Raw genomic sequence first — 24,395 nt, 5'->3', positions numbered from 1 at the left:
AGACTACTTAATGAGGTACAGTGTCTCTCACATACATTAACAGTAAAATAAATAATAAGTTTCAAAGTCATCCTTGGCTATATAGAGAAGTCAAGACCAGCCTGGGATACACTCAATCTTGTCAGGAAAATAAGTAAGTAAAGAAGTAAGTACCAGGGAGCTGGGGGTACAGCTCAGTGGTAGAGCACTTCCTGGCATGTGTAATGCCCTGGGTTCAATCTCTAGCACAGCAAACATGAGTTAATAAATAATAAGGGTCTAGCACCTTTGCTGGGTATAGAGAATCAATATGGATTTACAAAATCCAACTTAACTTTGCCTATTTACATGTCTGGTCACCTGCATCTTGGCCATATGAGGCCATCTCTCTTGGAATGAAAACCCAGTCTAAATTATGCATCTCTTTTTAATAATAGTGCTGTTCTCAAATGGCCTTCCAAGATGAGAAAGACACTGGACTTTTCTAAGAATTCCTGAAAGCCAGGGCACTGAAATTCCAGACCTGCTACCCAACTCTTTGGCATCCAGAACTGCTTAGAGCAGTGGTTCTCAACCTGTGGGTCTCGACCCTTTTGGCTTGACTGACCTTTTCATGGGAGCCACATATCAGACAGCCTGCCTATCAGATATTTACATTAAGATTCATAACAGTAGCAAAATTTAAAAAAAAAGAGTAGCAAAATTACAGTTGTGGAGTAGCAATGATAATAATTTTATGGTTGGGGGTCACCACATGAGGAACTAAAGGGTCGAAGCATTAGGAAGGTTGAGAACCACGGTCTGAGAGTCTTTTGTATATCTCCTAACTAATCATTGCTCCTTTCAATGAGGAGACATTTAAAGGGGAAGCCCGGCGTAAGGAGAGATAGGGACATATAGGTTGAAGGAGCCAAGAAAGAGAAAGAGAATGGGGGGGGGGGGGGCGCGCAGCCTAGAGATGAGATGTAGCTCGGTGAGGAGAGAGCGGTTGTCTAACAAGCACTAGACCTTGGGTTCCATTTCCAGCACCAAAGGAGCTGAAAGGGGTGTATGGGTCTGTCATCCAGCTTCAGGTTTGTGGGATTGTGGGAAGTGAAAGCAGGGGACTGGGAAATTCAAGGTCATCCGCAGCGACATATGGAATTTGAGGCCAGCCTGGGCTAGAGACCCTGTCAAAAGAGAAAGGGGGCAAGAGTGAGAACAGGAAAGGAATGAGGGACAGAAAGAAGAAGAGGAAAAGAAAGAAAAGGGAAAAGGGAGGAAGCCTTTCTGCTGCAGAAGCCCAGGCCTGAGCCCACCCTGTGTTTGTGACAGCGACTGAACAGAGTCCCCAGAAGGGCTTTTTCAAGTCTCACTTTTGTATGTATAAGCACGGTGTGATACCAGGCGCGGAGACAAGCCAAGTGGAAAGACAATATTCCACAGAGCCCAATAGAAGATCCCCACCGGAGTTTGTTTGTCCTATATTTTATACACAGGAATTTAAGACAATATAACTCCTTCCTTTCCAAACAAGCAGTTTTCCCTTCTGGCCACGGCACCATAACACAATTGTCCCCCCCACCCCCCACCCCCGACATGCCTCCTGGCCCAGGGAGCCCCGCTGCCTCCCCTTCCTCGGGACTCTGGGAGCTTCCTCTGCTCACGGTGTTTGCTCTGAGAGTCTGCCCCCACTCTGCCTGTTATAGCACGGGGGCAGGAAGAAACAAGGCAATTGTGAAGCTTGTTGAGAAGCTGTTGGTCCGATATTAAAGGTGACCTTGCCACTTGCGCTGCTATTTATTCCACTTCCTTCCACACCGGGGCAGATCCTTCCTTTCGGGGTTGGAGCACCCTCCTATGGATAGCAGTCTGTGGGAACAGAGAGAAGTTCAGGCCCTCAGAGGTTATTCGTTACCGGTATCTGGAGTGTAGTATTTCCTATTCACTCCCAGTTGGGTCTGTAAGTGACTGCTACTTGGCAGAAGGAAAGAGGGACTTTGGTGAAAAGGGGGTTTTGTTGTTGTTGTTGTTGTTTCTTTCCAAATGTTTCTAATGAGGTTTTATCTTACCGCAGTGAGAAACTTTTTCAAAAAAAGTAAAAAATTATGTATACATATAAGGATTTGTCTGCTGGGCGGTGGTGGTGCATACCTTTAATCCCAGCACTCTGGAGGCAGAGGCAGACGGATCTTTGTGAGTTTGAGGCCAGCCTGGTCTAGAGAGCAAGTTCCAGGACAGGCTCCAAAGCTACACAGAGAAATCCTATCTAGAAAAAAAAATCAAAGAAGAAGGAGGAGGAGGAGGAGGAGGAGGAATTGGAGGAGAAGAAGAGGAAGAAACGGATTTGTCTGTGTGTGGCGTACATGTTCGTGTTGTGTGCAGGTGCAGGAGCACGTATGTGGAAGCCTCAGACAGACACTGGGTGTCATCCACAGTCACTCTCTACCTCATAGAGTCAGCTGGACTGGCTAGCCAGGAAACTCCAGGACTCTGCATGTCTCTACCTCCCCAGTGCTGGGGTTCCAGACGTGCATTACTACACTAGACTCTTTCTGAGGGTGCTGGAGATCTGAACCCAGTCCTTACGCTTGAGTGGCAGGCTCTTCACAGAACCATCTCTTCAACCCACATAAAAGGATTCGTACATACAGTAGAATCCATATCACACATATTCTTCATATTTGCATAAGAACTTCTTTTGTGAGGGTGATCATAATTACCAAGAACCTAACTCTGTCAGAATAGGAGCCAAAGTTCATTCTGGAATTAGCCAGATGTAGTGGTATTTTGTGTTGAAGTTCGTTGCATTTTTTTTTTTTTTTCAGGAAGGAGAGGCATTTCCTGAAGGACCAGGGACCACAGCAGGTGCATTGCTAAGTATGTAAGACACATAGGTACAGATTGTCCTAGATGGGGACAAAACAAGCCTTAGCAAGACTTAAGCTTGATGATTTTGAACAGTTACTCCAGCTGTTCAGCTTAATAACAACCTCGACGAGGATATTAAGTCATCTGTACCATCAACACGAATGGAGTTGGGTGCTTCGTATTGACTCAAGCAACATATAGATCCGGGTGCATTGTTAAAGTGGTCACAATTGCTTCTTCTTCACTGAAAACATCTTTCTTGAGCTGGGGAGATGGCTTAGTAAGAACACTTGTGTAAGCCTGAAGACATGAGTTTGAATCCCCAGCACTCACATAAATGCCAGCCATAGCCATGCGTGCCTATAACCCCAGCGTTGAAAATTGGAGACAATCAATGCCCAGACAAGCTCACTGGCTAACCAGCCTAGGCAAAAAGGAAAGCGTCCAGTTAGTTCAGTGAGAGACTTGTCTAAAGGTAACATGGCAGAGAGTAATAGAAGAAGATACCCGATGTCCTGCTCTGGCCTCTGCGTTCTCATCCATGGGCATCTGAATATACGAGTACACATACATACTCACCACACATGCCCACAAAAGAACAAACGTACTTGCATTAAAAAAAATTGTACCTGTGTGTCCATCTATCTATGTGGGCACGTGCTGTGGCATGTATGCGAAAGTCAGACAATTTGCAAGATTCGGTTCTGTCCTCCTACCAGGTGGATCTCTGGGATCGAACTCAGATCCTCAGGCTTGGTGGCAGGCATCTTTACCCACTGGGCTATCTTGAAGGCCTTCTTACTCTGATTTTGCTCCCTAAAGATCATTCTCATCTCTTTATGGTGTGGACAGATATTCTGTCTTTCGGGTCCACTGTTTGAAACACTTATCGTTGAGTCCTTTTAAAGCCTGAAGCTACTCACAAGTGCTCGCTCTTTTCTCAGTGAGCTCCATCGAGTCCACTTCTTCCTGGTTTCCCTCCTTACTTTTATGTTTTCCTGTTGTTTTTGAGTTAGAGTCTCATGCAACCAAGGCTGACCTGCTGTGCAGCCAAGATTGACCTTCTGATCCTCTGACCTTCTGATCCTCTGACCGCTTTCACTTCCTAAATTCTAGGATTACAACCATGCACCACCATTCCCGGTTTACATAGTGCTGGAGATTGAACCCCAGGCTTCATGCATGCCAGGCAGGCACAGAACCAACTGAATGAGGCCCTCAGCCCCCATGGAGCCCACTTCTTGATTGGAATTCCAATTGATCTAGAAGAAATAAGTTCTAGTGTTCCATTGCACCATGGCTATAGTCACAATAATCTATTACATGATTCATGAAGTAGAAGGGAGATGCTCACAGGCTCCAAATATTGACATCAACAAAATGGAAATCTGAAGGTACTGATTTCATGAGTGCATGCCATATAACTGCATTAAAACAGCATCTACTATATATATATGTGTGTGTATGGATCATATATATGTACACACACACACACACACACACACACACACACACATATATATGAAACCAAGGGGTTGGGATATAGTTCAGTTGATAGAGCATTTGCTGAGCATTCATGAAACTCTGAGTTCATTCCTCAGCACTGCATAAACCAGGTGTGATGGCACATACCAGTAGTTCCAACCCTCAGGAAGTGGAGGCAGGAGGATCAGAAATTCAAGCTACATAGAGAGCTTGAGGCCAGCCTGAGTTACGTGAGACTCTGTTTCCATATTTTTTTTTTTAAATCTAATTTTTCTCCTTCCACTAGCTGTTGGGGATGTGAGGGCTGAAGAAACGGAAGCCTGCAGCTCACTGTACCACCTACCCTGGTCCCAGAGTCCTTCTTTCTTAGTTCTGGTCTTCCTGGTCTACCCGCATCTCCATGTGTGATCAGATAGGAAGTTTCAGCCTGAGTCCCCAGACGCCACGAAAATCAAAGCTTGCCCCGTTCATTCCACATCTGCAGAGAGCATTAACATCTGGCACCAGTCTACCAGACAATCCAGTCACTCACTTCATCTACCCCACATGCTTCACAACCATGAGATATAAGGAACCAAACATGTTCAAAATCTGATAGAGAAAATAGAACATATGCTCGGGCCACTCTATACAGATGAGAAAACCGGAGAAGGTAAACTGTTAGGATGGACACAGAAGTGGGTTGAGGAATGAGAGGAATACTACATAACATGAAAACTGGCTCAGAACCTAGACTGCAGGGGCTGAAGAGATGGCTCGGCAGTTAAGAGCACATGCTGCTCTTTCCCAGGAGTGGGATTCGATTCCCAGCCTGCCTGGAACCCAGCTCCAGGGAATGATGCCCTCTTCTAGCCTCTGTGGGCACCAGACACACGTGTCGTACATAGACATACATGCAGGCAAAACACCCATAGACATTTAAAAACCAACCAAGTGTGGACGTGGAGAAACAAGATGTCAGAGGTGAAGGAAAAGTATCCAGATGAGGAAACGTGAGGAAAGGCGTGGAAGCAAGGACACACACGGTGTGTGTACACACAGGGCACACACAGCAAGTGAGCCTGTCTGCTAAGAGTGCAGATCATCTGGAGAGCAGGAAATGGAGGAGGGGAGGCCAACCTGAATGGAAAGGACAAACGTACCTAAAAACTCAGGAAGATGCTTTTCTAGGCCACTGGGCGGTTTCTTTTTGTTCCTTCCAATGTTTTGAGTACTATTTTTGTTATTGATTATACTAAAATGGATTTTGTTATGACATTTTCATACACATATACGGTGCATTTTGATATTTATCTCCGTTACCCTTTCTTGGTCCCTCATACTGATCCCCTTCCTCTTCCCAACTAGCTCCTCCTCTACTTCATGTCTTCCTCCCTCCCTCCCTTCCTCCCTCCCTCCCTTCCTTCCTTCTTCCCTTTTCTTCCCCCCAACCCATGAATTACATTCGGCTCCTTAGGGGTTATTTACAGGAGTATGAGCAACTAGCCAGATGCTATACTGCAAAGACAATATCTCTCCCCGTGCCCCCAGCAACCATTAACTGTCTATAGATCCTCGTGGAGGGATGGGATAGGAGGGCCCAGTCTTGTGCAGGTAATTGCAGTTGCTCTGCAGTCAAGAGTGCAACAACTATGGTATACTCGGAAGTTGGCACAGAACACTCTTTATGTATTACTCTATTGTTGGGGCGTTTATATCTTTGCTCATTTCCCAGTCAGAAGCAAAGCTTTCAGGAGCACTTTTTAAGAGAGGGAGGAGGGTTGTGCGAATTCGTACTGTGTCTTCAGAATGCATTTCTAGAGGGAGCCTCACTGGGCTATGGAATATGCACAGTCCTCCAGCCACAACAAAGCAGGGAACGTGCTCCAGGCAGAAGCCTGGTGTGCCTAACCTCCCCCACACCTTGCTGGTCCTTTAAAATCATTGGTTTAAGAGATTAACAATTCGTTACTAGTCTAATTTTTATTTATTTGATAAACAATGAGGCTAAATTTTTATCAAATATCAGTGGCCACCTAGCCAATGCAGAAAATCCCTCAACCTAGATTGTGTTAGTAAGATGTGAACTAAAGTGCCATCGGAGTGATTCTGACTTCGTTCCCTAGATTGAAATTGTGAAACTATTGATCCTGAGCTGCATCTCCAAGCAAATGGGGAAGGGTGGGCCTGATCTTTTTATTGATCGATCCTCCCCTCATCCCAGGCCTGCATCTGACTGGGAACAGCTGGCCTTGGAAAATTGGCCACGCAGTAATGCTCAGAACCAGAACTCCAGTCCTCTGTCTGATCCTGGGCTTTCTGAATCTTGACCTGCTCCCCTTTTATCCCTTTGGAAGCTCATCTCAAATGTTTTCCTCTCTAAAGGCACACGTAATATCCTGCTCCAAGTGGGCACGCCATCCTTCCCTTCTGCCAAGCTGCGTTTCTTCTGCCTTTCAGTTCTTCCCTTCGACGGCTGACAAGATGCCTCCAGTGTTTTTGAGTGAAAATAAATGCCGCGATTTTTAAAGCATGTATTTCGCTTTCTTCAAAATGATTTTCTTTTGTTGACGCTGGGTCTCTTATTCTTGAGAAAGTTCCCTAGCATGAAAATAAAATCTCAACAATAACAATAACAAAAGAAGTTGTAACCCAATACACAACATAGTGAATTAAATAGTGCCCTTAATATAGCAGTAACACCAGAGTCTATTTCCTTCTTTCTAGAAATGCTCTCCTTTGTAGGCCAGCTGCTAGAGAATCATTAAATTTTTCTATATTCTGATGCATGCAAATGAGAACATATTTTTAGTTGGCTCATATGGAAATACCACAGTGAAACTCATTGAGTTATAAAAGTAATATTATTAAACAATTACCTGTTTTAAATGGATATAATATAAAAGTGAATTAAATATGCTTGATTTTTGCAAATCATTTTTGTCTTTTGAGTTACAAGTAAATTTGATTTTTTTTTCCATATTTAAGGAACGTTTACTAAAATCCAGAAGTTAAAATCCTAATTTGTGTCATGTTTCTCTGTTGAAAAGGTTGGGGCTTCTTGAGCACTGGACTTTGCAAACTGCCTTAATAGCATCCTTAGCTAAGGAACAGTGGCCAGCTGACTAGCTATTGATTGAATGTTCCATCATTTCCACAGTTCAATCAGACCCACCATGGTGAATCAGTCACAGCGTCCTCAATGAACCAACAAATGAGCAATTTCCCACACCAAAGGGACATGCCTCATGCGTGGCAGAGGCATACATAACTTATCATAAACAATGCTGCGGGGACCCAACGCTTTGCTGACTTACCTTGGATCATCAAGCCTTCTGTTTCCGATAATGGTTTATTCCTCTAATTGGCACTCATCACACACCAGCTTTCTGTTTAAATATTCCTGTACGTGAACTATCCCTGCCTGAGGTCAGGGACCATTTCTCATATATATACTTTATCATTTACCAAGACATATAGTAAGTGCTCAACATCTATTTGTCAAATGAAAAACATATGTTAACGCTGAACAGAGCCAGAGCTTGCTATAGGCCTGGGGTTCGCTCATCCTGGCCACTCATTAACACAACCTGGGGATCTTTGTTAAAATAGACCCATGGCCCATCCCCACAGCTGTGGACCTAATTTGGTCTGAGGTAGGGTCTGGCCATTCCACTGAGACCCTGTGTTTAAAAGCTGCACATGTAATTCTAATGGACAGAAAGGGCAGAGGACCACTGCTACCCAGTGGAAGAAGGAGACAGGCAGGCGACTTGGCAAGTAGCCTTGTAAGAACTATCATTCTGCATCTCTTGAGCAGACGTTCTCATTTGACCAGCAGCAGCATCTAGCCACTAATCTAAAATGGTCTAGGTTGGGCTCCTCACTAACCAAGAAACTCAAAACTCTGAGTGAGAGCCAAGTATCTGTGGAGAATTTGTGTTGTTTTGTTTTGTTGTGTTGTGTTGTGTTTTCTCAAAACATGGTCTCATGCAGCCCAGACAGCCTGGAACTCACTATGTATCAGAGGCTAACCTTGAACTTCTCACCTTCCTACCTCTACATGTGGGGTTCTAGGATTATAGGCAAGTATCATCGTACCTAGCTCAGAAATCTGAGCCTTTGGGGCGAAAGCTGAGAACTGCTAAAGTTTAGGAACCACTGCAACGGAGAAGTCTTTGTTGAGTTGTAGCTCAGAAAAACTGATTTCACGCATCCCGTACTCAAAACATAAAGCAGTTAATGCCTAATAAACAGCTCTCTGGTCCCTAGTCATTCTTAACACCATCCTTTTGATGATTGATTCAAAGTGAGTTCCTGAGTACGAAAAACGTCCTGGGGTTCAGAGATGGTCCAGTCGAGTGCTTTGCCACACAAAAGCGTGAAAGGAAAGTATGGGTTCCATCTCTAGGAAAAAAATATCAGATAATAGCAGCACCGGGAAAGTGGAGACAGGAGTTTGCTAGCCAGCCAGTCCCACCAAATCCATCAGTTCAGGTTCCATGAGAGACCTAATGTCAAACAATAAGGCAGGGCTTGAGAGGCAGCTCAAAGGTTAAGAGCACTGGTTGCTCTCGCAGAAGACCCAGGTTTCATTCCTGGCACCCACATGGTGATCCACAACCACTTGTAATTCCAGTTCTAGGAGATCCAATGTCCTATTCTGACCTCCCGAAGGTACCAGGCATGCACGTGGTACACATACATCCGAATCTAAATAACAACAACAACAATAATAATAAAGGTGGAGAAGGACTGGAAGATGGCGGGGTCAGGAAAGTGCTTACAGCACAAACAGAAGGACCTGAGTTCAGTCCCAAGCACGCACCTAGAAAAAGCCAGACACAATAATGTGCGCCTGTAAGTCTAGCACTGAGGAGGTGCAGACAGGAGAACCTCTGGAACTTGCTAATCAGTGAGGCTAGTCAAATCTGTGAGCTCCAGGTTCACTAAGGGACTGTCTCAAAATAATCTGGATTGAGCTAGAGCAGTGGGTCTCAACCTTCCTAACACTGTGATTTTTAATACAGTCCTTTATGGCGACCCCCAACCATAAAATTATTTTCCTTACTACTTCATAACTGTAATTTTGCTACATTATGAATCATAATGTAAATATGTAGCATCAGGATATCTGATATTCAACCCCAAAGGGGTCTTGACCCGAAGGTTGAGAACCGCTGAGCTAGAGAGCTGATTCAGCAGTTAAGGCATTTACTGTTAGAGTTCAGGTGCCAACAACTGTATCAGGCTGCTCACAAACACCCGTAACTCCAGCTCCAAGGTATCTGACCTCCACGGGCACTCCCTAACACATGCACATGTGTGCACACTTGCACACATGCGTACACACACACACACTCGAGCACACCAAGCAAGTCTGTTTTTAAAAAGTGAGCTGGAGATGAGGAATCTACTTGGTATTGACCTCCATTTGCACATGTGCATGTATGCACATGTGTACCCACCCCTACACATGCAAACACACACACACACACACACACACACACACACACACACACACATTCTTCTAAGTTCAGGCAGCATAGATAACAGCAGCCCATACTTCCTGCACAGAGATACTTGACCTTGAAGATGGACCAACTACCAGTTGCCTTTCGGATGCTTTGTGGTGACCCTTATTGCTTGGGCAAGAGACCTGTTACTCAACTTCACTTTGGGCTCATTGTAAAATCAAAGGTAGATGGAACTTCAAACCACGAGCCCAACTTTCTAGCCAGCTTTGCAGACCATCTTAGGAATCCAGAGTGGGAGCATGCTCCTCCGCTCTGAGGCACAGAACTGTGAATGTAGAACAGGGCAGACACAACTGGCCAGCTCCTTAGGCAGCTTCTTCCTCAAGACCTTGACACTGGAGCCGACTCAGCCTTGGAAAGTGAGGAGCACAGGGTGCTGGCAGTTGGTGGTGGCAGGAAGGAAGTGACAAAGGGAAACTTGGGGGTTGGTGGCAACAGCAGGAGTGGTCGGAGGCAGCCCGTGATGAGGATGTCCTGACTGCCACACCCTACTGTGAACCGCACCTTGTTCACCACACCTTTCTTTATCTGGGATCCATTCAAGAGATAGACAGAGCAGGTTCTAAAGATGGCTCCGAAGTTAAGAGCATATGCTGCTCTTCCAGAGGACTCCAACTGGGTTTCCGGAACTTGTGTGGTGTAGCTTACAATGTCCTGTAACTCCAGTTCCAAGCTTCCAATACCTTCCGGCCTTCAAGGGTAGCTGCACTCTCATGCACAGACCTAGACACACAGACACACAGATACACACACACACACACACACACACACACACACACACAATTAATAGAATCCTTTTTTTAAAAAGAGGGCAGAGGAGTGAGGATGCAGCTCAGTTGGTAGAGCACTTGCCTAGCATTCCTGAAGCCCTGGGTTCGATCTCCAGTGCTGCATGAAACCAGGCATGGCAGTGCACAGGGGTAGTGTAATTGCAGCACTCAGGAGGTAGAGGTCATCCTCAGCTACATATTGAGTTCAAGGTCAGCCTGGGCTACATGATACCCTGTCTCCAAATAAAGAAGAGAAAAGGAGAAGGGGCACATCAGAGCTGTTGATTCACAAGTAATTGAAGTCTTCACATAAATTAAGGTTGGTAATGCAAGGTTGGTGAAGATATACCCAACGCACTCTAAATCAACCACAGAAATAATTGCATATCCACATTAACAGCTGCATTGTTTTCAATAGACAGGAAACGGAACCAGCCTAGAGGTTCATCAACAGAGGAATGGCTACAGAAAATGTGGTAATAATAGATAGTGGAATTCCATCCAGCTGTAAAGAAAAAAAGTGAAATTATGGCATTGTCAGGAAAATGGGTGCAAACTAGAAGTTATGGTGTTAAGTGAGATCACCCAGACAATTGTCAGAAAGAACTTTACCATGTTTTCACTTTATGTGTGTGTGTGTGTGTGCGTGTGTGTGAGTGTGTGCGTGTGTGTGAGCATAGGTGTGTGTGTGTGCGTGTGCGTGTGTGCGCGCGTGTGCGTGTGTGTGCGTGTGCATGTGTGTGAGTGTGTGTGCGTGTGCGTGTGTGTGTGTGTATGAGCATAGGGGTGTGTGTGTGTGAGCATAGGTGTGTGTGTGCGTGTGTGCGTGTGTGTGTGCGTGCGTGTGTGCGCGTGTGTGTGCGTGTGTATGAGCATAGGTGTGTGTGCGTGTGTGTGTGTGCGCGCGTGCGTGTGTGTGTGTGTGTGCGTGTGTGTGTGTGTGTGTGTATGAGCATAGGTGTGTGTGTGTATGTGTGTGTGCGTGTGTGTGTATGAGCATAGGTGTGTGTGTGTATGTGTGTGTGCGTGTGTGTGTGTGTGTGTGTGTGTGTGTGTGTGTGTGTAGGTCATAAAACTAAAAAAGGAATCATAAGAGGGTAGGAAAAGATATTTTCAAGTCATTTATTTATTTATTTATTTATTTATTTATTTTTATGTGCATTGGTGTTTTGCCTGCATGTATGTCTGTGTGAGGGTGTCAGGCCCCCTGGAACTGGAGTTACAGACGGTTGTGAGCTGCCCTGTAGGTGCCTGGAATTGAACCTGGGTCCTCTGGAAGAGCAGTCAGTGCTCTTAACCGCTGAGACATCTCTCCAGCCCCAGAAGGAAGCTATCCTAAGGGAGTGGGAAACAGAGAGGTATGTAACGTATGGTGTAATAAGAAAGCATAAGATGGGGAGAACTGAATGAATAGAGCCCAGCTGGATCAGGACAGAGTGGGGAGGCAGGCAAAAAGGGGAACAAATGAGAAGAAAGCACATGGCACACATGTCTAAAGACACCGTGGCTGCCGGGTAGTGGCACACACCTTTAATCCCAGCACTCGGGAGGCAGAGGCAGGAGGATCTCTGTGAGTTCGAGGCCAGCCTTGGCTACAGAGTGAGTTCCAGGACAGGCTCCAAAGCTACACAGAGAAACCCTGTCTCAAAAAAACAAAAAATAAACAAACCAAAAACAAAACAAACAAACAAAAAGACACCATGATGACCCCATTACTTTGTATGATAACCTAAAAATTTAATAAAAAATTTAAAACCAGCCAGGTGGTGGTGGAACATGCTTTTAATCCCAGCACTCAGGAGGCAGAAGCAGGCGGATCTCTGTGAGTTTGAGGCCAGCCTGGTCTACAAAGAGAGCTCCAGGACAGCCAGAGCTGTTACGCAGAGAAATCCTGTCTCAAAAAAACAAAAATAAATAAATAAGAAAACAAACAAATAAATAAATAAGAAGTCTGAGGTTAGAAAAGACACTGGGACCGGGCGGTGGTGGTGCACGCCTTTAATCCCAGCACTCGGGAGGCAGAGCCAGGCGGATCTCTGTGAGTTCCAGGAAAGGCGCAAAGCTACACAGAGAAACCCTGTCTCGAAAAACCAAAAAAAAAAAAAGACACTGGGGCATTGGAAAGAAGGTAGCATTTGAGAGAATTTGACAACCTTTAATCTCACAACAGGAGCATATGACAAGAGAAGCCGTGCCTTTGTAGATATCTAAGATCATTCTTGGAGGAATGAAGGTCAATGGGTAGGGTGGGAAGGCAAAGAACATGTTTCCAGGAAGAGGGGAGGCAAATACCAGAAGCACCTGTTGGCCAGGATTCCTGCCATCACTGAAATTCTCCCTTGTTAAGAGTCTCTGATAGGGGCTGGAGTGATGGCTCAGGAGAGCATTGGCGGCTTTTCCAGAGGACCTGGGTTTGATTCCCAGCTCACAACTGTCTGTAGCTCCAATTCCGGGGCATCTGGCACTTTCACAGACATACTTGCAGGCAAACCTCCTGCATGTATAAATAAATAAATCTTTAAAAAAAAAAAAAAAAGAGTGGGTTCCAGGACAGCCAGGGACTATACAAAGAAAAACCAAAAGAAAGGAAGGAAGGAAGGAAGGAAGGGAGGGAGGGAGGGAGGGAGGAAGGAAGGAAGGGAGGGAGGGAGGAAGGAAGGAAGGAAGGAAGGAAGGAAGGAAGGAAGGAAGGAAGGAAGGAAGAAAACCTCTAACAGGCTGAGTGTGGTAATGCACACCTCTAATCCCAGCACTTGGGAGGCAGGGACAGGTGGATCTCTGTGAGTTCGAGGCCAGGACTGGGGAGGCAAGGGCTAGTGGATCTCTGTTCCAGACCACACAGGGCTGTACTAAAAAACAAGAAGTTGGGGAGGAAGAGAAAAAAATTAAAAACAATTGCTTTGAGGGAAGGGAAGCAATGTCAACAGATCACTCTAACAGCCATCTGAAAAGTAACATAAGGATCTGGAGGGATGGCTCAGCGCTAAGGAGTGTGTACTGCTCTTTCAGAGGACCAGAGTTCAGTTCCCAGCATCCAGGTCAGGCAGTTAACCACCAGTTCCAGGGCTCCTGACGCCCTCTTCCCGCCTCTGTGAGCATCTACATTCATGTACACATATCCACACAAGACAGACTCAGAAACATAATTTAAATATTTTGAGTAAGTCTTTTTTTTTTTAAAGATGGGATGTGTCTTAGTTAGGGTTACTATTGCTGTGAAAAGACACCATGACCACAGCAACTCTTATAAAGAAAATATTTAATTGGGGTGGCTTGTTTGCAGTCTCAGAGGTTCAGTCCATTGTCATCATGACAGAGGAACATGGTGGCATGTAGGCAGACATGGTGCTGGAGAAGTAACTGAGAGTCCTACACCTTGCAGGCAACAGGAAGTCAATTGAGACACTGGGTGGTATCCTAAGCATGAGAAACTTCAAAACCTACCCCACAGTGACACTTTCTCCAACAAGGCCATACCCACTCCAATAAAGCCACACGTCCTAAAAGCACCCCTCCCTATGAAATTATGGGGGCCAATTATATTCAAATCATCATCGAATGATACAAGGATGAGCAGATAAGTAGTTAAATGAATTTAATAAGATGTTCATGACAGAATCCAAGAATTCGGTATAGGGGAATTCCTGCCTAACTTTCCCATGTGTTTTAATATTTTCTCAAAAAAAAAAAAAAAAAAACGGGGATAGAGGGTGTTTTTTCATAGGTTCTGTGCTCTTGAGTAAGTTTTTTACTTCATTTACCTGGACTTAGCCTTGCTCAGCTACAAAAAGAGGTGTTGAAATAGTTAATTGCCAAGGTCCCTTCTGGCCTCCAAATTCTCTCACTCTCTCTTCTTATGCGTCAGGGAGTAGGAGGGTGACCACCACAGAGTCGTCTAAGCTACCGTGACTGAGCTTTGCTCTGAGAGGTAGTCCATCTTCCTTCCAGCGTGGCAGGGGTGACCCGAAGTGGACCCGGGCGGAGTGACAGTACCGGCTGTGGCCGCAGAGCAGGTGCTGAGCAGCCAGCCTGAACTCTGTTTTGACACCAGCCACCTGTCACTGTGATTGTGTGCCTGTTTTTCCTGGCTTCTGGGATTTCACTTCAGCTGTTGTTCCCAGACAGGAGTTGATTTCCTCTAGGAACCACACAGTTCACGTCTCCCAAACTTAGCCTGTGTGGACAGACTGAGTCAGCTCCGCAAGATCTCCCGAGTCATTCGATCAGCCAGAGACCCTAAAGTCACTTAAAGGTCTGAATGACAGATTCCAAGGGACCACCGACAATCGTTTTTCAAGATATTTGTTGCAGATAATCAGCTTTTGGATTTTGGCTTCAGGAACAAAGAGCGGCATGGCTCAGCCTCACAGACAGGGGTATGTGGGTCATCCCTGCCAAAGTTCTTTCTTAATCTTGCTGTGTATTTGAATTTCTTTTTTTAATAAAATGGAGAAAATGTGTTCTTTTATAGGTTCTGTGATCCTGAGCTAGTTTTTATTTAACTACCTTTTTATTTAACAAGTCATGGTGGCTTGGTTTCTGCTTTTTTTCCCCTGTTCAGAGAACATCATGCAGAGTCATGGATGAGAATTTTTCTGAGTCATGTTTGGCTTTTTGCTGAGCCTTGCTTTTTTGTTTGTTTTTTGGTTTATTTGGTTGTTTTGGTTTTCTCACAGTTGGCTTTTTACTCAATCCTACTCTTTTTTGCTGATCCACCATTTGGTGGGTTTTGTTAAGCCATGAGGTGAAGTTTGGTGTTTAGCTGAATCATGATTAGGCTTTTTTTTTTTTGGAGATAGGGTTTCTCTGTAGACCAAGCTGGCTTCCAACTCACAGAGATCCACCTGCCTTTGCCTCCCAATTGCTGGATTAAAGGTGTGTGCCACCACTGCCCAGGGATTAGACGTTTTTTGCTGAACCTGGTTTGACATTTTGCAGTCATAGTTGGCTTTTGACCAAGTTGTGGCTTAGGATTTTGCTGAGATACAGTTCAGCATGTTGCTGAGTCAGTTAGTGCTTTTGCTGAATTAGGATTGAACTTTTTTTGCTGGGTTGACACTGGGCATTGTACTGAGTCGTCACTACCCTCATATCGGTTGGTTGCATTAAAATTCTTAGGGAAGCAAACATGAATAAGACCAAAGTCTATTATGTGCACGCATTAAAATTCCGTGATTAAATTCATTATTTTGTGCAAGTTATATGTGCCAATAAAAATGATTTTAAAAATTCCTGTGCTCATAAAATTTTCTGCAAGTTAAAACTTAATTGCCAGTAGTGGTGGCGCAGGCCGGCAGGATTTGCTGGAGGAGGCGGAAGGATCATGAGTTGGAGACCAACCCGGGCCACACCTGGGCCAGTGGTGGTGGTGCACACCTTTAGTCCCAGCACTCAGCGGGAAAAGGCAGGCAGATCTCTGTGAGTTCAAGGCCAGCCTGGTCTAGAAGGTGAGTTCCAGGTCAGCCAGGGCTACACAGAGAAACCCTGTCTCGGAAAACAAACGAACAAATGAAAACCTTAACCATAGATTTTTTTAAATTTTTTTATTTTTTATTTTTATTTATTCATTCATTTATTTATTTTTTGCTAATGGTAAAAAGGGAAGGCTGGGATTTGGAAACTAAAATGGACTTGGTGACTAAGTAACCTTAGATTTGAAGCAAGCAAAACTTAAAGACATTGTCATAAAGAGTAAGGTCACAGGTAAGAGAGATTGCTCAGTGCTTAGGACTCAAGTTTAGTTCCCAGTAGGCCAAGTGCCTCATAACCTCCAGCTCCAGGGGATCTGATGCCTTCTTCTGGCCTCCACATGTACACACACACACACACACACACACACACACACACACACACACACACACACACACACACACCTTAAAATAGTAAGCCTAGGTAAGCTAGAATTTTTTTTTATATTAAAGAGTATTTTTTTTTTTTTTTTTTTTTGGGAGACAGAGTCTCTCTACATGGCGCTGGCTACCCTATAACTTACTATGTAAACCAGACTGGCCTTGAATTCACAAAAATCCACCTGCCCCTGCCTCCAGAGTGCTGGAGGGATACACCACCAAGTCTAGCCAGAGTATTCTTGCATAAAGAAAATAATAAAAAAAAAGAAGAAGCTTTGTAAGCTATATAAATATATAAGATCATTTCTTTAAAAGAGGAGAGGGGCTGAAGATGTAGCTCAGTTGGTAGAGTGAAGGAGGCCCTGGGTAAACTGGGTGTAATGGTGTACACCTAAGATCCCAGCACTTGGTAGGCAGTGGCAGGAAGATCAGAAGTTCAAGGTCATCCTCAGCTACGTAGTGAGTTCAAGGCCAGGCTGGAATATACGAGACCCCGTAGTAAAATTTTCCTTTGACTCTGAGACCGATCATATATGTAAAAGGAATAGGACCTACTTATAGGTATGTTGTTTCAAGGTTTTTCTTTTTTTTTAAAGACTTATTTATTATTATTTTATGTGCGTAGGTGTTTTGCCTGTGTGTATGTCTGTGCAATATGTGTGTGCAGTAACCATGGAGGCCAAAAACCCACTGATCCTCTGGAACTGGAGTTACACATGGTTGTGAACCACCAGGTGGGTGCTAGGAATAGAACCCAGATCCTCTATAAGAGCAGACAGTGCTTTTAGCTGTTGAGGCATCTCTCTATCACCAAGATTTATTTTCTTTTTAATTGTGTGTGTGTGTGTGTGTGTGTGTGTGTGTGTGTGTAGGTCAGAAGACAATCTTTGGAAGTTGTTTCTCTCTTTTCCACAGTGTGAGTTACAGGTATCAAACTCAAGTCATCAGTCTTGGTGGCAAGTGCATTTATCAGCTAACCCGTCTCACCACCCCGCCCCTAAGAGTGTGTTAAAATGTGAAGACAGGGCCGTAGGCTGAGTGGTAAAGCGCTCATCTAGCACGTGCAAGGTCTTGGGCTTGATTCTGAGAACTATCGAAGGGGAAAGAAAGAGAGTGTATGTGTGTTAACAGAAACATAAAGCATACATTCTTTTCTGTTTGCCTTTGAGATGAGAGGACTCATATAATCCAGGGTGACCTGATACTTAATAGGCAATAACCTTAAACTTCTGATCCTTCTGTCTCCATATCTAGTGCTGGGGTGACGGAAATATACGACCATACTTGCTATGCATCGTCGAGGCCCATACTCTGCTACATTTCTGTTTTACCAAATAAAGGATATTTGCTTTTGAGCTGGGTATGGTAGCTCATCCCTGTAATATCAGAAACTGGGAGGCTGAGGCAGAAGAGTCTCTGGGAACTTGAAGCCAGCCTGGGCTGAGCTGCAGGCCGGCTTGGGTGGCTCAGTTGGCAGAGTGCTTGCCTAGCACACATAAAACCTAAATCTAATCCCCGGAACCTGATTCATTAGTCCAGTCAATATTTTGCTGTGCACTTTTGAACATTCCAGAAACTGTTCTGGGCACTGAAAACACAGTCCTAAACAACGCAAAGCCAATAAGAACTAATAAAATAACTTCAGATAACGAAGGCTGGGAATGTTGCTCAGTGGGTAGAATTCTTGCCTGAGATTCATGAATCCTATATTCCATCCCTGGTACCACCAAGCATGGTGGAGCACACCTCTAATAATCCCAGGACTACGGAGGTAGAGACAAAAAGATCTGATGTTCAAGGCCACTCCAAGTTACATAGTGAGTTTGAAAACAGCCTAGGATACATTGAGATCCTGTCTCAAATTTTTAATTAATAATTAAAACAGAATAATGGGGTAGAAAGGCCGAGTTGAGGATTGCATTTGTTACTGTTCTGTTGCTGTGATAAAACACCTTGACCAATGCAACTTATAGGAGAAAGAGTTTACTTCGGGCTTATGGTTCCAGAGAGGCAAGAGTCCATCACCATCATGGCAGGGAAACATGGCAGCAAGCACCAGGCAGCGGCAGGAACAGCCGGAGCTTACATCTTAAACCACACACAGGAAACAGGGATGGAGTGTGAAATGGCCCACCCTCCATGACATAGTCCTCCAGCAAGGCCCCATCTTCTAAGCCTCCCAAACAGCCACCAACCAGGGAGCAAGTATTCAAACACCGGGACGATGGGGACATGTCATTCAAACCACTACGGGGGTGGCTCTTCCTGTGGAGTGATGAGGCTGACACCACTGTTGAGTAAAATGAAATCTGTCATGCTGAGATGGAGCAAAAGCTCTCCAGGCTAAGAGAACAGAGTACTGGGTAAACTGGATGTGGTGGCAGACACCTGTCATCCCAGCATTTGGGGAGGCAGAGGGAGGGTCAGACCCGAACATCACCCTCAGCTACATTTCAAGTTGTAGGCCTAGGATACATGAGACCCTTTCTGGAAACAGCAACAAAACTAAAGAGCCTGAGGAAACATGATGTTGAAGAATTGTGGACACAGAAAATTATTTTCCTAGAAGCCCTCAATTCTAAAGGATGATTCCTATAACATACAGATCACAGATTAATGACTGCCATCAAGATGAGAATCCAAATACAAAAACTTCCATGCGGTCATAGATGTTTACTTCTTTTTAAAGATTTGTCTGTCTGTCTATCTGTCTGTCTGTGTGGGTGCCTACACTTGTGTGCATGGAGAAAGCAAAAACAGGGTCGCCTTCCTTGGAGCTGGAGTGACAAGCTTTTGTGGGACATAGGAGCTGGGGTCCAAACTCTGGGCCTCTGAACAGCAAGCATTCTGGACTTCCTGGGCCACCCTCCCCACCCCACCCAGGAGTTTCTTCAGAAGCGGCTGGTACAGATCTGCACGGTGAGTCTCCTCACAGTTCAGACGTGGTACTCTACCCTGATAGCCCACCAACCTTGCTTGCAGCGTGGTGTCTGTTTCTGCAATCTCTTTAACCTTCTGTCGCTCCCTACGCCCCTCACTTGACATTGACACACACACACACACACCCTGCTGGAGCATTCTCTCTAGGCCTGCTGGCCTGACTCGTTCTGTCTTTTAAATAATGACCAGGGATGTTTGGATGAGGTGTGAGGGGTAAACAGAGACTCAGGGAGAGCAGCAAGAGACAGTATTTCAGAGAACCTCTTGTTACCTCCCGTGGGACTGCCTTGGAGCGAGACCATGAAAATTTGGCCAAGATCGTCTCCCCTCTCCTCCTTGCAGTTCTGGAGGTGGGGTGGGAATGGAGAAGTTTGATGTTCCAAGCCATATGGCTTTTTCTTTTAAGGAACGTTCTTCCTAGAATGCAGCACAGTGGAGGAAGGGACCCTCAATACAACTGGAAGCGCCTCCTCACAGCCCTCCATACCACAGGACAGGCAGGTCCTTGTTTGTTATCATAAGCATGTGTTTCCCCAAAATTTCCTGTTTTTGAGATGATTTGTGAATTGAAAATTCTGCCAGTGGAAGGAAAGCCATGTTATTGAAGCCTTACACAATGGAATGACTCTGGCTTTAATCCTTTGAATAAGGCTTTGTTTCCCATTGACTGAAAGCTTCCTCCAGGAAGGAAAGCTGGAAATATTCAGGAAGGATTTGTATTTTATTTCACAACAGCTTTGTGAGGAGGGAGGGGGGAAGTCATCTGGAAGCCTTAGCCTCCTTTTCCTGGTGGACAGGCATCAACACGCAGTTAGCCACTGTGGATGGTGGCTCCCCGCCCCCCAGGGACTTCCCTAGTCCATTGCCAACTTTGTTTTGTTGTTATTAGACTGACACTCACAGACCTTCATCCTGTGCTGGGGTTTCACGTATTCCCAAGACATGACTAGGAACAGGTGCACCCAGTTTATTTCAATTATTTCCGTGAGTCAAAAACATTTCCCTAATTCCCAGATTCCGTGAGGCTTGTGTTATATACTCCTTAACCCATGAATTATCTGTTAACTAGAGACAACTGCAAAAATAGTCATCATCTATTAAACGTTTAAATTACTTGAAATCGCATTTCCCTCCCTCATCCCTGAAGAATCTTTATTTACTTTACTGGTCAACAATAATTTTCTTTAAAAAAAAAAAAATCAAATGAAATCGATGAGCTGAATCCTTCTTGCAATTTGGACAAAAGGGTCTACAGACAAAAGAAAGTAGCATCAGATCCCAGTCAGTGCAGTGATCGCCTTACAAGCATGAAGATGAGTTCAGACCTCAGAACTCAACTGGGCAGTGGTGGTACATGCCTTTAATACCAGCACTCAGAAGGCAGAGGTAGGCAGATCTTGTGAGTTCAAGGGCAGCCTGATCTACAAAGTGAGTTTCAGAACAGCCAGAGCTGTAACATACAAAAACCCTATCTCGAGAAACCGAACAAACAAACAAAATCTAACTGTGGTGGTGCACTCTTCGAATCTCAATGCTGGAAAGTAGGAGACAGACCCATAGGGCACACTAGCAGGCAGTCTAGCCTCCAGGTTAGGGAGATACCTTGTCTCCAAATTAATTAATTAATGATAATGATGTTGATGATAATAATAATATATAGACAGCCCCTGCAGAACAACACTGGAGGGTTGACCTCTGGCTCTATATGCATGTGTGCATGCATTGGTGTATGTGTATGTGTGTGTGTGTGTGAGTCTGTGTGTGTGTCTGTGTGTGTATGCCCCTCACACACACACCAAGAAGGCAGCTTTATTTTTTAACATGTATTCAGTGTGTATGTGTGTGTGTGTGTGTGTACACATGTGCACATATGTCACAGTGCCCATGAGGAAGTCACAGGACAGCTTGATTTTTTTAAAGTTGGTTCTCTCCTTCTACCAAGTGTGTCCCTGGAGTTGAACTCAGGTCCTCCTTGATGGCAAGCACCTTTACACTCTGGGCCATCTTACTGGCCCAGAAAGCTGCTTTAAATCCCCAAACTGTTGATGTGGCCATCTCTGCTATGGGCCGATTCTTCATTGCCAGGGTAAATTGTAGAGCCCAGGGCACAAGTCATTAGGACACACTACAGAAGTCAAGGGACCTCTTGGGCACTTGCCCCTTCTGAGATTCTGAGCGATGTTATTTTTGTTTATTAATCCCGACTGACTAGAATGTCGCATGTACTCCCTCACAATCACTGGCTGTTAGGGCTTTGCCTCAGGTGCCAGTCTGGAGACATAATTTAGGTTTTCGTAATCCTGAGAATTATGTTTCAAGTACATATTGTCATTACAGGTAAGCTCCGTCAGTGGCTCCCCAGGGACAGAAGTGCAGCTGAGGCTAGCTTTGGGCTTCATTAGCCACAATTAGAGTGGGCAGCACCTTCCCCCCTGTGCTGCCCATCTTTCCACGTTACCTGTGCCAGGAGGGGTGGAGAGGGGTTTCGCTTTGCTAGGAGTGCACTGGAAAGACTGGTCCTTGACTAAGAAAGACGGGATCCATTTATAGTACTTCTCAAGCTGTGCCCACTTCGTCTTAAGTCAGAGAAACGCTGCAAGTTACTTCCATTAGAAGGTTTGAAAGAGTGTTCTTGTTTAGCTTTTAGTCCTCTGTCAAAACACCGATGCCTTTGCGTCTGTTGGTAATTATGAATCTTCTCCCCTCAAGGTGGAATACATGTAGATACAAATGATGCCTCATACAACTTTAAGAGAATCATGGACTCGGAAAACTGTGACTATTGGATTAAGAGTGTTTCATCTAGACTTAAATAGTTTGTAAATTTACAGAAGTCTGTTTTATACCATATATCTCTGATCATTTAAAGGATGAAACTAATATTAAAAAAGTAGAAAGAATTTGAAATATAATTTTCTTTCCAGTACTGGAGAGGCAGAGATAGGCAGATGGCTCATTGGACAGAGGGTCGACCAGGGAAGCTCCATGATGAGTCAGAGGTACTATCTCAAGAAGCGATTGAGGAAGACACCCAACATGGATCTTTGACCATGCACATACCACACTATATATACATTCCCATTCACACATCCACATGACCATGTACATCACACACACACACACACACACACACACACACACACACACACCTGCTTTTCTAAGCTAGACAGTGGTGGTTATCTTTTTCTTGAGGAAAGACAGTATAGTGGAGCAGAAATACGAGGATGGCCCTCGGCAGCTTCCATTCTAAAGCTGTACTTAAGCAATGGTCCCACAGATGCACAGTACACACTGAGAGAGAATAATAGCTGCTTTGATGGTCTCTTGGCTTATCCAAGGCCAGAGACTTTGACTACAGAACATACTTAGTCCCAACAAATGCACAGAGTAAAAACTGATCAGAACATCGATGCTCAGAGAAGAAAAGCAACTTTCCTAAAGCCACACAGCAGACGTGCAGGTGGTGACCAGGGTAGTAGCCTCTCAAGGCCTTGCTTTTAACACACCATGATTGCATAGGCTTGTTGAATATTCTGACTCCATCTTGGGCAGATGGAGTCTTTTTCTTGCCTTTGAAATAGTTCCAGGCAGAGAGAAAGCAGGTGGACTGGAAACAAAATCACACCAAAGGCACCCACAGAACAGCCTGCACCTGCTGTGGACCTTGAAGGAAGTAGCACTGTTGACAAGTAGCACTGAATGGCAGCCCTCTGGCTGCCTTGGCCCCTGTTCCCATAAAAAGAGGAAGTAGGCCAGGCGGTGGTGGCGCATGCCTGTAATCCCAGCACTCAGGAAGCAGAGGCAGGTGGATCTCTGTGAGTTCGAGGCCAGTCTGGTCTACAGAGCTAGTCTAGGACAGGCACCAAAGCTACAGAGAAACTTTGTCTCGAAAAACCAAAAAAAAAAAAAAAAAAAAAAAAAAAGGAAGTACCCTCATTCGGTAGGGTGACAGGATTCACAAAAAAGCTCTGCCAACACCCATAGACAGAGGCACCTTATGCCAATATGTGGGCCCCCATCCCTGCTCACAATCAAGTGCATTCTGGGGTGGCCAGGAACATCAAAAGAACACGAAAGACAGTAACTTCTAGCCTACTCTGAACCGTGAGCTTAGAAATAGGCAGACATTTAGACTTTTCTAAGTGTTGCAGGTAGCATTGTACACAGCCTGGAATGGAAACTACATGAATGAGCTCGTTGTAGCCTTAAAGGATCTTCTTATGTAAATCAAGCAACATAAATGAATCCATCTAAGTCACTTTTGAATTGACCTAGTGTTAGCTATGGGCAGTGGGACCTCAGTAGCTAGACATGTGGTGCTTGGGTTTCTCGTGGTGATTCCACTCCTTGCTATTTGACTTTGAATGAGTTGTTTCTGACTTTCTGGGGCTTCATTTTCCCATCTGTGAAATGGAGTCAATAAAAAGTTGTTTCAGCTCAGTGGTGGAGTATTCACATATAAGGTCTAGGGTTCAATTTCCAGACCTACAATCACCAATCAATCTATCAATCAATTGATCAATCATCCAAAGGGGGGAAAAAAAAGATGGCCAGTCATGGTAGTGTAGGCCTTTAGTCCTGGCTCTCGGGAGGCAGAGACAGGTGCATCTCCATGAATTCAAAGCTAGTCTGGTCTACCAAGTGAGTTCCAGGACAGCCAGGGCTACACAGAGAAACCCTGTCTCAAAAAAAAAAAAAAAGCAAACAAACAACAAAAAAAGAAAACCCCAAAGAGCAAAACAAAACAAACAAGCAAAACCCTACAATTCCCTATTGCTCATTATTATATGGATTGATCAACAGTTCCAGCACATGGAGAATTGTCTGGTGCTCTGCTGAGGAGGCTGGGACACCAGAACTGACCTCATTCACATGCCATCTGGGAGCTCAGCTCAGCTATTCTCCATTGTGTGACCTCTTAACCCTCCTTACAGCAATAGCAGCTGATTCCAAGAAAGAACATCCCAAGACATAAAGGCAGAAGCTGATAAATTCTTCAGGCCTAG

Source organism: Peromyscus californicus, unplaced genomic scaffold, assembly GCF_007827085.1.
Source record: "Peromyscus californicus insignis strain IS unplaced genomic scaffold, ASM782708v3 Scaffold_14__1_contigs__length_90479793_seg_2, whole genome shotgun sequence".
NCBI lineage: Eukaryota > Metazoa > Chordata > Mammalia > Rodentia > Cricetidae > Peromyscus > Peromyscus californicus.
The sequence above is the reverse complement of the archived record's forward strand: the minus strand, read 5'-3'. Positions refer to the sequence as shown.